This window comes from Lissotriton vulgaris, chromosome 1_1, assembly GCF_964263255.1.
Source record: "Lissotriton vulgaris chromosome 1_1, aLisVul1.2, whole genome shotgun sequence".
Classification (NCBI taxonomy): Eukaryota; Metazoa; Chordata; class Amphibia; order Caudata; family Salamandridae; genus Lissotriton; species Lissotriton vulgaris.
Genome location: NC_141685.1, coordinates 347930485 through 347943719, shown reverse-complemented (window position 1 = coordinate 347943719; position 13235 = coordinate 347930485).

Below are 13235 nucleotides of genomic sequence, written 5' to 3'. Positions count from 1 at the left end.
ACAGGGTTCCACGGTTGACTGAATTTCAAGTCAGGAATAAGGATGTCTAAAATGAATGAATCCCCTGTGTCGCCACCAATCAATATCTACACCTCTATCATCACAGCGCTCTAAATAAAAATGATGTGAGGAATTAATTAAGAGTCCAGATGCATTGTAATGACTGACAAACTGACCAGGCTTATCCTTCTTTGTGTCTTTTCATCGCGGTGCTGTTTAAACATTTAAGAGACCCCTGCTGCAGCTCTGTGCCAGTCCTTCACAGCTCCATATCATCAAGGCAGGCCTTGTTATGAACACCGAGGAACAATGCCAATTGGCAAAGGCTTTTAAATAAATGTGAAATGTATTGCAGCAACAGCAGAAGCGTGAGAATCCTCTGCACAGTTCCTGGCTTCGTGTAGATAAATAATTAATTTCTTTTGAGTTAAATTAATTTATTAGGCACCAATGACTTTCATGAGAGTGTGATTAACCTTTTGTTAAGTGTTTGCAACTTGATAAAACACAAATTGGGTTTTGCTAATAATTATCAAAAGCCTTTCCCCATGAATTCAGGGACGGGGCACTGTAAAAACAAGCATTTGCAGTGCAATCAGTCTCGCCTTTGGGATCTTATATGTATTTAGCTACGCAGCACATTAGACTGAGTGCTGAACTGTTCTTTAACATGGAGGGAAAGTAAGCACCCAACTACGTTACACGCCAGGTATGAGAACATATGGAGAGAAATATTGCCTTTAAGTGGGAAATGGTTTAGTCCAAAGCTCTGTTTTTAATATAAAATCAGGCCTTCGCTGGTCATATCACTGAAAATAAAAAATTTGAAATAAATAATATTGTCTACTGGTGCTTGTGGAAGACAATTTCTATGGACTGGAATCTAGAAAATGCTAAAGTGATTCTAGTATGTTACTGACCTCTGCTGGTAGTTTTCTATCAAGAAAATTAAATAGGAGCAGTTCCCAGAAAAAGGAAAAAAAAGAAAGTCTCTCAGCAGAAAGCAATTCTGGTATTTTACTGACCTCTGCTGGCCGTTTTCTATCAAGACAGTTAAATAGAGACAGTTGAACAGAAAAAAAGTATCTAAGCGGTAGCAGAAAAGTCCTAGGGCTGATCTCCAGAGCCCACAAAGTACATGCTCATATAAGTATATAATAAGTATATACTAAAGTATGTACAAGAGATTTCGAATGCTCGACCTAAAAATACCTTTGTTTTTAGGTCTACCTATTGACATCTTTGGCTGTCTGTTAGAGCTATTGTCGCTATTCTATAATAGATTTAGAAGGGTATTTCTCTTTCTTACCATGCTATTGGTTGTTTGTTTTATCATTCCGCAACCTATTGAGTTCTTAAACAGCAATGCATGAGGTGCACTGTGTTCAGTAAAAGCAGCTGGAATGGACTGTTTGGGGAACGCAGATGTTATCTTGAGAATAAAGCTTCCACTACTGAAAGCAGCACATGCTTGATAAATCTTTTTGGTTTTCAGTCGGTACATGTTATAAAACCTGCATCCCTAAATGGACTCCTTTCATTTCTAAAAACCAAAACAAGATTCACATCAGAATCACATAGGTTGGGAAAAGCCATGTAAATGCAGGTAATATCCCCCATGACATCTGTACTTCTTTGCCCACTGGGCACTGGCAATTCATCACATCTAAAATGGCCTCTGTGTTACCTCACACATTTTACATTTAATTGAGTAGATTCGCTTTTAAGGTGTACAATATGGGCAACAGTCACTCAGTGGAAAGCCAAATTGTTGCCAAAGTAGATTTTTGCAAAATACTGATTACAGGAAGGTGCATCCAGAAATTGGTCATTCTTTCAAACCAGAATAGGAGCTGTAACATTAGGGGCACTGTTAGTGTTATTGCATGATGTTGTAGTCCTCAAATATAGACAACAGAGCTGCGATATTAAAATAGTAACTGTTCCAATGTTTTCATATTCACTGTTACCACGTTCTTAAAGACAAATCTTCACTAGTCAAGCAATTTATTAGTTATCTACAGCTTGGACAGTTACTAGAAAAAAAACATATCTAGCCGTGCAAAAAGATCAGTGAAGATGATACCTTGGAATCTAATATTAATAATCATTTATGTTTATAGTGTATTGAAAATTGTAATGCAAGCCCTTAGAATCTACATATTAAATTTACTTTTGTAATTGATCCTGCTTTAACAAGGTTGAATGTGGCCACCATTTTACTTAGTTCCTTTCTATGCCGTGGATTTTATTTGTCATTAGGATGGGAACTGAGATCTTGTCAGTTTCATGTTCAGCCCCACATAGTGACTCTTCCCACTTCTATGTGCACCATGGACATCAAGATAAGCAGACAAATAAAGTCTCCCACAAGGGGGTAAGCTGAACACCCAGAATACGAAGAGATCTGGGAGAAGGAAATGCATGTAGCCCTCTCCCCTGCACACAACCAGCTGATCTGTTCTCTTTTAACATTGTAAGGCCACTTCCCAGTTACCATTTGAGCCATAGAAGAGTTTGTTTTATATGTATATATATTTTATTCTACAGCTGTTGCATTCATTATCCCTCTCTTTTGCCTATGCTCAGTCTTGTTCTGTTTCTTTTTAACTACCTCTCGTGACATTTCTTGCTCCCCCAGTCTTTAATGCCCCTTCCCCAGACTTGTTTTCTTTTATGAATCCATTACTTTCCTTCTCCTCCTCTCTCTGTTTTTTCCTCCCTTCTCTCTTTCTAGTGGGAGCCAGATTGACCAAATTGTTGATGAAGCCCAGGTGATATAAGCAGCTCCGTGGATGCAAGATGCTGAGCGTATCTAGCAGCATGTCCTTAGTCAAATTCATAATAGTCCATGAAAAAGACCAGGAATGAAAGAACTCATCCTGACTTAAGAGCAATACATAATCATCGTATTTATCCTTTTGTTTAGCGCCAACCAACCACTGCATAACACCAAGCTTGCCATCCTTGAATCCTGAAAATAGGGACCGAGGCCCAGGAAAATAGGCAGGGAATCATTTGCATGATATGCATTGTTGGCACTTCATCATTGCCAGGCCTTAGCGAGTCCCTTTAAAATCCTAAATGAGATCAAATTTAGCAATGTGTATTATATAGGAAAGTAAATACATGGTTTGCGGTGCATATTTTAATATTGAGATCACCTGCAGGGATCTCAGAGATTAATAGTCATAGATTCTTTTTTTTGGTGCTATATAGAGCATTACTGACTTTAGAACAATATGAAAAATAGATATTATACTAAATGGCAATGTGAGATGAACAGTAAAGTTATTTCACCAATTACGTAAGGAGGAGTTGACCTTATGAATGGCATTTTAAAACCAGGGGGTCAACTTGATTGGTGTATTTGGACAGTTTTTCAATAAGTAAAGTAAATGTTGTCACTTGAATGTTATACTACTTAGGAGGACTAAATGAGAGAAATGGGAGATGACTTTGAATGACGCCTTCTGTGTGCCTGACGTCCTACCTCAGTAACTTCAGAAATGCTGATAACTCTTTTATACCTTGTGTTTAGGAAAGCAGGAGTCTGGAAATACGTGAGCCTTGCACACGTTCAACCAAGAAGCAATGTGAAAGATCGTAGCTCAAACAGCTGGGCTCTTATCATAAATTGTTGGTGGGCCCCAAGCTCCAAAAGCCCTTAAAACCTGGTGCTGATGCTCTTGTTATCGTTTGCTCCCTCTAAAAGAAAGACTCTCTTCACATCATCTCTCAATTTCTCACTCTATTTTGCTCTTTCGTGTGCCTGTCTCTTGCTCTCAGCCCTCTTTCGATCCCTCTCTTTCTCTTTTGATGTCCTGTGCTCTCTCTGGGGCCGATTCAATCTGAGATAAAATCTTAAATTTACCACTTTTTGTATTCACCGAAGGCATTTAGTAGTAGTAAAGTTTGGAGTCCTAACTTTACTACTACTAAATGCCTTCTGTGAATACCGAAAGTAGTAAGTTTAGGATTTTTGTTTGTGTTTAGTAAGCTTTATTGAGACAGAAAATCAATACAATATAACATAGGCCTAAAGTCAATATAAAGGATAACAAGTAAGCAAAAAATAGTAGGCAACAAATTATAGTAGAAAGCTGTTTACTTTTAGGGATATTATGGGAAAAAAGAAGAGGAAGGAAGGGAGAAAAGAGGGGAAAGACGGGGTAGAAAATATATTTTACAACCATAAATAAGAGATAATATTATGCTCCATAAATCATAAAATATAGTGACAAGTTACCTGCTAAAATAACATTTGCCAGAATTAAATGAAGGAGAGAATAAAGAGGAAGGAATTTAAGGGGGTTGGAAGTTTTCGGAACGATGATGAGAAACAGCATTGATTGAAATCCTATTTAAATGAGTAGTTAATGGCAACCCAAATACATTTCTATTAACATGTGGATTACATTGGAAGGCATAAGCAACATCTAATCTATGATATTGGCACACTGTATTCTACCATGACTTAGTTGAAAATGTTGACAAACATTTCCAGTTCAACGCAATTTGTTGAAATGCTATAGCTAACAGGAGATCAAACAGCCCTCTTTCACAGGATGGTAGAATGATAGATTCTGATAAACCTCCCATAAAGAGAAGAAGATTGGACATGGGAGTATGGAACTTAAAAATGGTGGATAAACGAGCCCAAATGTGTGTCCAAAAAGAAACTACATGGGGGCATGTAAAAAGGAGATGTGAAAGATCTGCTGATGGAAAAATACAAGAGCAACATTTCTTAGTATCTGTGTGTGTGAAGTTAGCTATAGAAATGGGGGTGAAATATAATCTATGATACAGAAAAAACATAGATTGAGTAGTGGAGAAAAGGAGAGTGTTCCTTAAGGAGCCAATGAGAGGCTTGTTTTAAACAGAAAGCCTTGATATACAACTGAAAATCTGGAAAATGTACCCCACCAACAAGTCTCGGTTTTCTGAGGTGAAATAAAGAGATTCTGGATTTATTTGTTTTTCCATAAAAATTTGGAAAGAAGAGAGTCTATTTTTTTTAAAAAAAAGGTGACAGGAATGTGGACTGGAAGCATTGAAAAATAATATAATGGAATTGAAGTAATCATCTTAATGGAATCAAGACGACCCCACCAAGAAAGAAAAAGAGGGTTCCATGAAGATAAAAGTTTGGAAATACGATCTAGAGCAACAGTCGTGTTTATTAACAGATTCTGTAATAGAGTTGCAAAACCAAATGCCAAGATACTTAATTTTAGAACTATTCCACTGAAAGCCATTGGAATAAAATTGTTGCTTGAGACAAAATTTAGTAATTGGTAAAACCTCTGTTTTATCAGAATTAATTTTATAAGCTGACATCGCCGAGAAATCTGAGATTTCTTGTAATAGTGCAGGAATATAGGAGTCCGGGTTGGAAATGAGGAGTAAAATATTATCAGAATAAGCAGATCATTTCAAATGATGATCACCATATGGGAAACCAAAAACAGAGGGGTTATGACTAATACGGGAGAGAAAAGGCTCAAGAGATAGAACGAATAAAAGGGGAGAGTGTGGACAGCCCTGTCTAACACCACGATGGAGTGAAAAATGCTGTGAGATTTGACCATTGACAATGGTGGAAGCATAGGGAGCAGCATACAGAAGAGAAACAAGAGAGATGAATTTAGTACCAAAACCGTGCGATCGAAGAGATTTAAACAGGAAGGACCAATCCACCCTATCAAAGGCATTTTCCGCATCAATGGAGATCGCCGCTAGAGGAAGAGGTAGAGTAGAAGCTTTATTGAGAACATTAAAAAATAAACTAGAGTTATCAGATGTTAGTCTACCCTTGACAAATCCACATTGCTCGGGGCCTATTAGATGAGGAAGAAATGACTCAAGACGTAATGCTAATAATGTGGCGAATATCTTATAATCAACATTTATCAGGGACACTGACTAGGCTGTTGCCTTTGGTCCATGGCTTGTAGTTCAAGAAACTGGGACCTACGGGGCCCCATTTGAAAGATGACACATGTGGGGACTTGGTGTTTAATGGGCCAGAAATGGACAATGTTGAATTGATGTATGCAATTCCCCTGAAATGGATGAGGGGCGGGGGGTGCTTGGTTGGGTGGAAAATTAGCTGTGATGTGCGAATTATGCGTAAGTTGATGCAAAATGCCAATAAAAACAGCTTTAAAAAAATCGTTTATCAAGGAAATGGGATGGTAGTTCTTGCAAAATTTGGGGTCCTTACCATCTTTATGAAGAAGGCAAATAGAAGCCTCCAAAAAAGTACCACTTGCTGTGCCTGTGGAGCAAAAGTGTTGAAAAAGTTAAAAGAGTTTTGGTACTAACAGATTAGAGAAATGAAGATAAAATTCTACAGAAAAACCATACAGACCAGGGGATTTGTGTTTCTTTAGAGAGTTCAAGGAAGAAGATTATTTCTGGAGTGAGAGATCTTTATCTAAAGAAGCGAAATCTAGATCTGAAGAGTGCTAAGATATTCATCTTAAGCAGATGGAGGTACCTCAAGAATGTATAAATCGCTATTAAATTTAGTATATTCATCTAAAATATCCTGATCCTTGAAAAGGTGTTTGCCATATGTTGATATAATAGAATCAATGAAGGTTCTTTCCTTTCTAGAGTTTAAATAATTAGTAAGGAGTGTTCCAACTTTATTTTGACCGCCATAATATCTGGCACTACTTCGGAGTAAGGTAAAGGATGCATTGTCAGTTGATATTTTATTAAAATCCATCTTTGCATGAATAAGTTCTTGGAGGGCAGAGTCTGATGAGGAATTATAAAATTGTTGTTCTAATTGTTTGATGGAAGCCAATAAAGTCTTATGTTTAGTAGAGGTCTGTTTCTTCTTCTTAGAGACAAAGTCAATAATAAAACCATGAGCAGTGGCTTTAAAACTATCCCACACCAAAACAGGGGACATAGAAGAATCTTCATTTATAGAAAAGAATTCTTCAGCAAAAGAGGTGAAGAAAGTGGTAAAAGCTGGATCTTATAAGATAATTGTTAAATCTCCACCTAGAAGACTTAGAGCAAGGAAGGAGTAAGTCAAAATCAACAACCACAGGAGCATGATCTGAAATCAGAATGGGCTCGATCGAGGAGGAAACAAGGTTCTGGGCCAAGGATTTAGAAAGGAATATATAGTCAATCCATGAGAAAGATCCATGTGGAGGGGAGAAAAAGGAAAATTCTGATTGGTCTAGATTACATAATCTCCAAGCGTCAACTAGATGAGCCTGTGTGATCGTACAAAGAAATTGTTTGTGGGTTTTATGGGGAATGAAACGTACCTGGGATTTGCGATCAATAAATGGTCATCACTTGATTGCAATCACCAAGTATAAAAAGATCATCTTTATACTGAAAAAAACTTGTCTGTGATGGTGGGCCAAAAAGTGGGATCGGGTTGAGTTGGGCCATAAAGATTAAACACAGTGAGAGGGACATTACTAATTAGTAGCTTGACCAAAATCCACCTACCATCAGAATCAATATCTTGTGTTACAACAGAGCATTTCAACTTTTTATTGCATTAAAAAACGACCACATTCTTTTTTGTATTTGTGGGAGATATCAGTACTGAGCCAACCCAATTACACTTAAGTTTAAGAGCTTCAGCCTCAGACAAATGAGTCTCTTGTAATAAAACTAAATCAGGTTTATAGGAGGCTAAATGTGAAATAATTCTCTGCCTCTTTGTAGGATTATTAAAACCTTTTACATTCCATGTAATAACTCTGAATGGAAAAGAATAATATCATATATGCAGTAATACAATATGAAATTGCCACAGAGCATAAAATCAAGATTGAGCTTGTAAGATAATAAAAGAAAGAAATGATAGAGATAAAGCCATACAATGTTGAAAAAAGAGGTAGAGAAGGAGATGTGAAAGAGAGAACAAAGTAATGGAAACTGTAGAAACTGTAGAATCAGCAAATGGGAAACGAGTAAGAAAAGAAAGACAAGGAAAGGAGATAGGGGAATCAATCAGAAAAAGGAGAAGAGGAAAGAAGGAAAGAGAAAAGAAAATCAAGAAGAGACAGTACATATCCAAAAAGGATGACTGAAGGAACATACCTGAAGGGGGTAAAAAGAGACACAACTGGGGCAAGAACGACAGACGAAAAGATGAACCGCCCGAACCTGGGGAGTCCGGACTACATTAGGACTAGGAAGGAGAGGGAAACAGACCATATGTTTTGGGAATAAATGGACAAACCTGTATGGATGTACAGAAGAGAGACAATAAACATCAAATATACATGAAGAGTTGTGAGTTTGGCTAACATAATACAAGCAAAAACACATACATGAGCAACAGGTGGAATTGTAATTGAGCAACATTGGACTAACTGAGAGGAAAAAAGAAAATAAGTAAATAAATACCAAAGCAAAAGAACATTAAAAAGACAATTAATTAATGGGGGGGCAAGAGGGCATCCGCGATGGACGAGTGAGCAGACCACTCCTGCCGGACCCTGTTGGGAGAAACTGAAAAGGAGAGAAGGGATGAAATTTTACCAGTTCCACCCCATAACAAATTGAAATTTACTTGAAATTTACTTGTGTCTTTTGGTTTTCGGCGAATGGATTGGATTTTTGCTGAATTTAACAACCGAGCTACTAATTGAAGCTACCCATCGCTGCTCTCCGCGTTTTCATTCACTGCAGCGGCGGAATCTGTGGAATTAATCTGCATGCTTGAAATCCGATGCTGCGGCTGCTGTTGGTTTCAGCTACCTGGCGTCTACTCTGGAGTCGGACTCGGGGGCGTCGCTGCTTGCTGGGGATAGACTCGCCTGTACTGTATTGCCTGTATTGCCTAATTCTGCAGGGAACTCGAAGCTGCGAGAGGAAATGTTGCAGAAAGGGAGCCGCGGTAAGAACCGCGGGAAGGAAGGAGAGTCCGTGGAGGGTGTCGATGGTGTATCGGGAGCAGGGCAGGTGAGAAAGACTCTGCAGGGAGGTGTTAGCAGTGGAAATTCAATTAATCCAGCAGATTCTGTTGCTACTGCGACCAGAGCTAAAGGGAATCAAATCCTGGGGAAAAAAATACTTTTTATTTTTGGCTGTTAAAGATAAAGAGAAACAGCATTGAGGAGGCAAAGCTGCAGAAGCACCAACTAACCCTGCAGACTCGGTTGACTTGACTAATGGATTAGTAAGCGACTCTGATGCGGCTGCTGTAGTTGCTGCGGTTAATCCTGCGTCTCTACCCACTGAGCTAGAGGAATCTGGTAATATGGTGAATACTCAACTGAATCCGGCATCTCTATTAAAGGAGAGGGGCAAGGTCGATGTAGTGGATAATGTTTCAAGTGTAGTTGCTGAAAGTACTACGTATAGCGATGACCTTAACCCTGGTGGGACTGTTGGAGGGGGCCAAGAACAACATATATTGGCTCCAGACCCTGATTCAGCTGATTTTTTCTCCCTGGCGGAACAGTCGGTGTCATCATTTGAGGATCTTGCTGTACAATATTCAGCTCAGCTGAGTATGGGGGATGGAAGTGACCATAGCAGTCTAGATATGGAAGAACTGGAAGAACAGGAAGAACAGGAAGATGGCCGCTCCCATACTGTTAGGAAGCTTGAAATGAATGGAAAGAAAGGGTCTTTAGTAAAGTCTCCGATTCAGGGGGGACAGTTGTCAGAGGTAGAGGGAGAGGAAATCTCCCTAGCTTGATTTACCGATCCATCATGCCACATCGAGATGAGACTCAAAAAGAGAGTTAAAGAGTTCAAAACTCATGCCGGAAGCTACAAAACTCGGTTAGACGCTTGGTAAAATCTCATGCCGAATTTTCATCTAGATTTAATGAAGCAGAAGCATGTATATCTGCTTTAGAGGACGAACAGCTTTGGAGACCAGTCCACCCCACCCACCTCCGAACTTAAACACCCCTCCAACAACCTTTGCGCCTGGAACCCAATCACCACTGAAGACAACATCCGCCTGATGAACTCCATCCACTCAGGATCGCCAACCGACCCATGTCCCCACCACATTTTCAACAAAGCAGACTCCATTATCGCACCCCATCTCAGAGATGTCATCAACTGCTCCCTCAGCTCCGCTACCTTCCCGGAAAGCTGGAAACATGCCGAACTCAGCGACCTCCTGAAGAAAACCACAGCAGACCCCACTGAACTCAAGAACTACCGCCCCATTTCGCTCCTCCCATTCCCTGCCAAAGTCATTGAGAAAGCCGTCAACAGTCAGCTCGCTGCCTTCCTCAAATCCAACAAATCCCTCGACCCTTCACAGTCCGACTTCCGAGCCAAACACAGCACAGAGACCGCCCTCATCGCAGAAACAGACGACATTCGAACTCTACTGGACAACGGAGAAACTGCTGCCCTCATCCTACTTGACCTCTCCGCAGCCTTCGACACAGTCTGTCATAGCACCCTTATACAATGCCTCAGCAACGTCGGAATACAAGGAATTGCACTAGACTGGATCATCTCGTTCCTCGCCGGAAGAACCCAGAGAGTCCGCCTCCCCTCTTTCAGATCAGAGGCCACCGAAGTCATCTGCGGCGTACCGCAAGGATCATCACTCAGTCCCACCCTCTTCAACGTATACATGAGTCCCCTCACATCCATCGCGCGCCAACACAAGCTCAACATCATCTCCTACGCAGACGACACCCAGCTCATTCTCTCCCTCACCAAAGACCCAAACACTGCCAAAACCAACCTACACGAAGGGATGAAAGAAGTAGCCGAGTGGATGAAGAACAGCCGTTTAAAACTGAACTCGGACAAAACGGAAGTCCTCATCTTAGGATCATCCCCCTCCGCCTGGGATGACTCATGGTGGCCACCGGCCCTGGGAATCGCACCCAGACCAACGGACCACGCACGTAACCTGGGCTTCATCCTGGACTCCTCCCTCTCGATGACCAGGCAAGTCAACGCCGTCTCATCATCATGCTTCAACATCCTACGTATGCTCAAAAAAATCTTCCGTTGGATCCCCACCGAAACAAGAAAGACAGTCACCCACGCACTGGTCACAAGCCGACTGGACTACGGAAACACCCTTTACGCCAGAACCACAGCCAAACTACAGAAAAAACTCAAACGCATCCAAAACGCCTCAGCCAGACTAATCCTAGACATCCCCCGCCAAGCTCACATTTCCGGTCACCTGAAAGACCTCCACTAGCTCCCGTCAACAAGAGAATAACGTTCCGTCTCCTCACCCACGCACACAAAGCCCTCTACGACCTAGGACCCGAATACCTCAACACGCGCCTGTCCTTTTACACCCCCACCCGCCAACTACGATCGTCCAATCAAGCTCTCGCCGCAATTCCACGCATCCAAAGATCCACCATGGGGGGAAGATCCTTCTCCTACTTAGCGGCCAAGACCTGGAATTCTCTCCCCACCCACCTCCGCCTTACACAGAACCACCTCTCCTTCAGAAAACAACAAAAAACTTGGATAAGCGATAAGTAATGTACCCCCCTCCCTCAAGCGCCTTGAGACCCTCTGGGTGAGTAGTGCGCTATACAAATTTTAAACTTGAACTTGAACATAAGACTGCCACTGATCTATATATGGCGACTAAGGAGGGCACCATGTGGAAACTAGCTGACATTGAAAACCGGTCTCGCAGAAATAATTTGAGGGTTCTCCAGATACTGGAGGGGAAGGAGGGGTCAGACCCTCGAGGATTCATTATAGATTTATTTAAAAAAGCATTCCCGAGGTGAAGAAGTGGGATTGGGATAGGGAGGTTGAGCGGGTTAACAGATTTCCATTTAATATCCGAGCGAGACCTGGCCAGTAAGATTTAAAACTCAGAGCTATTCTGGTGTCTTTTAATAGTTTCCTTGCTCGAGAGGCATTCTTTCTGTGGGCATGACCAGACAAGAAAAGAAGCGGTAGCGATTTAGAGTTTTGTTGTGCGTACAGATCTATGTCAACGCTCTGTCGAGCTCCGTTGGCAGTATCAGCAGTTGATTCCGGAAATTTCAATCTGAAGGGGCTCAAGCATTTTTAATGTTTCCTGCTAAGTTGAAAGTTATTTACAAAGAACGCACTCGCTTCTTTACCTGTATTGGTCCTAACAAATATTTGAGGTCTATTTAGCTAGGTTTGATTTGTGTTGGTAGATCTCTGCTGTGCATCTTCTCTTCTCCTAACCCTCTCCTTTTCTTTTTTGGGTGATTGTTTTTTTATGGAAATTGAGACCCACAGGTAAAGGCAGGGGACTGAGGGCAAGCTCGCATCTACAGGACGAGGAGTCCTAAAGCCTCGTTAAAGGGGGGGGGGGTTGAGGGTAAAGGGAGTGCTAGGCGGCCTCCAAGGGGAGGAGGGATGGGGGTCACTGAGGTGGGGTGAAAATTCCACGGTAACAAATGAACTATCAAAATTGTAAAATACTAAAATTATGAGTTGCTTTCAAATTAAATTTTTTGGTGTCTGTAGTAGCTATCACAAGGTGTTCTCCGGTAAGCTGGGATGGCTCGAAGAGGTATCGGTCTTTTATCACAATGTTAAATAAAGGGATAAGAATATGTTCGTAGAATGTGTTCGGCCTTTAATAATTGGGCAAAGTGGAAAAAGGTTGCAGCAGAGCTTCGATTTGATCAGCCCGATATCGTCTGTATTCAAGAAACACATATACCTTGGGTTAAACGGAATATCTTGAAAGACTTGGGATTTTCATTGGTCTCGGCCTCTCAGCAATCTTGTATGATGAGGGGGGTTGCTATTCTAGTTAAACCAAATGTATTTACTATTGTGCGGACTTTATCTGATAAAAAGGGTCAATAGGTCATAATTGAATGTGGTCTAGGGGGGAGTAAGTTTATGGTGTGTACCATAAATGGCTCAAATTTTGATGAGGTGGAAACCCTCATTGAATTGAATATGGAATTGGCTTCATGAGCGCAACCTTTGGCAATATGTGGGGATAGTAATAATACTTTGACAAATTTAGCAATAGAGGAGGGTCCTCATAAGTATAAAGGGCGGAAGCCACGGGTATTTAAAGCACTTTTTAATTGAGTTAAGGACCATGGACTAGTTGATGTGTGGGGGATGTTGAAAAAGTCTGAACCAGGGTTTACGTTTTATTCATATCCACATAAAAAGCTAGTTAGACTGGATTATTTTTTTTTGCGCCCTTTTCTTTATTAGAAGGTGCTTCTGTTCAACTGTACCCGAGAATCTCCTCCAATCCCACTCCTATTGTTCTAGAATTA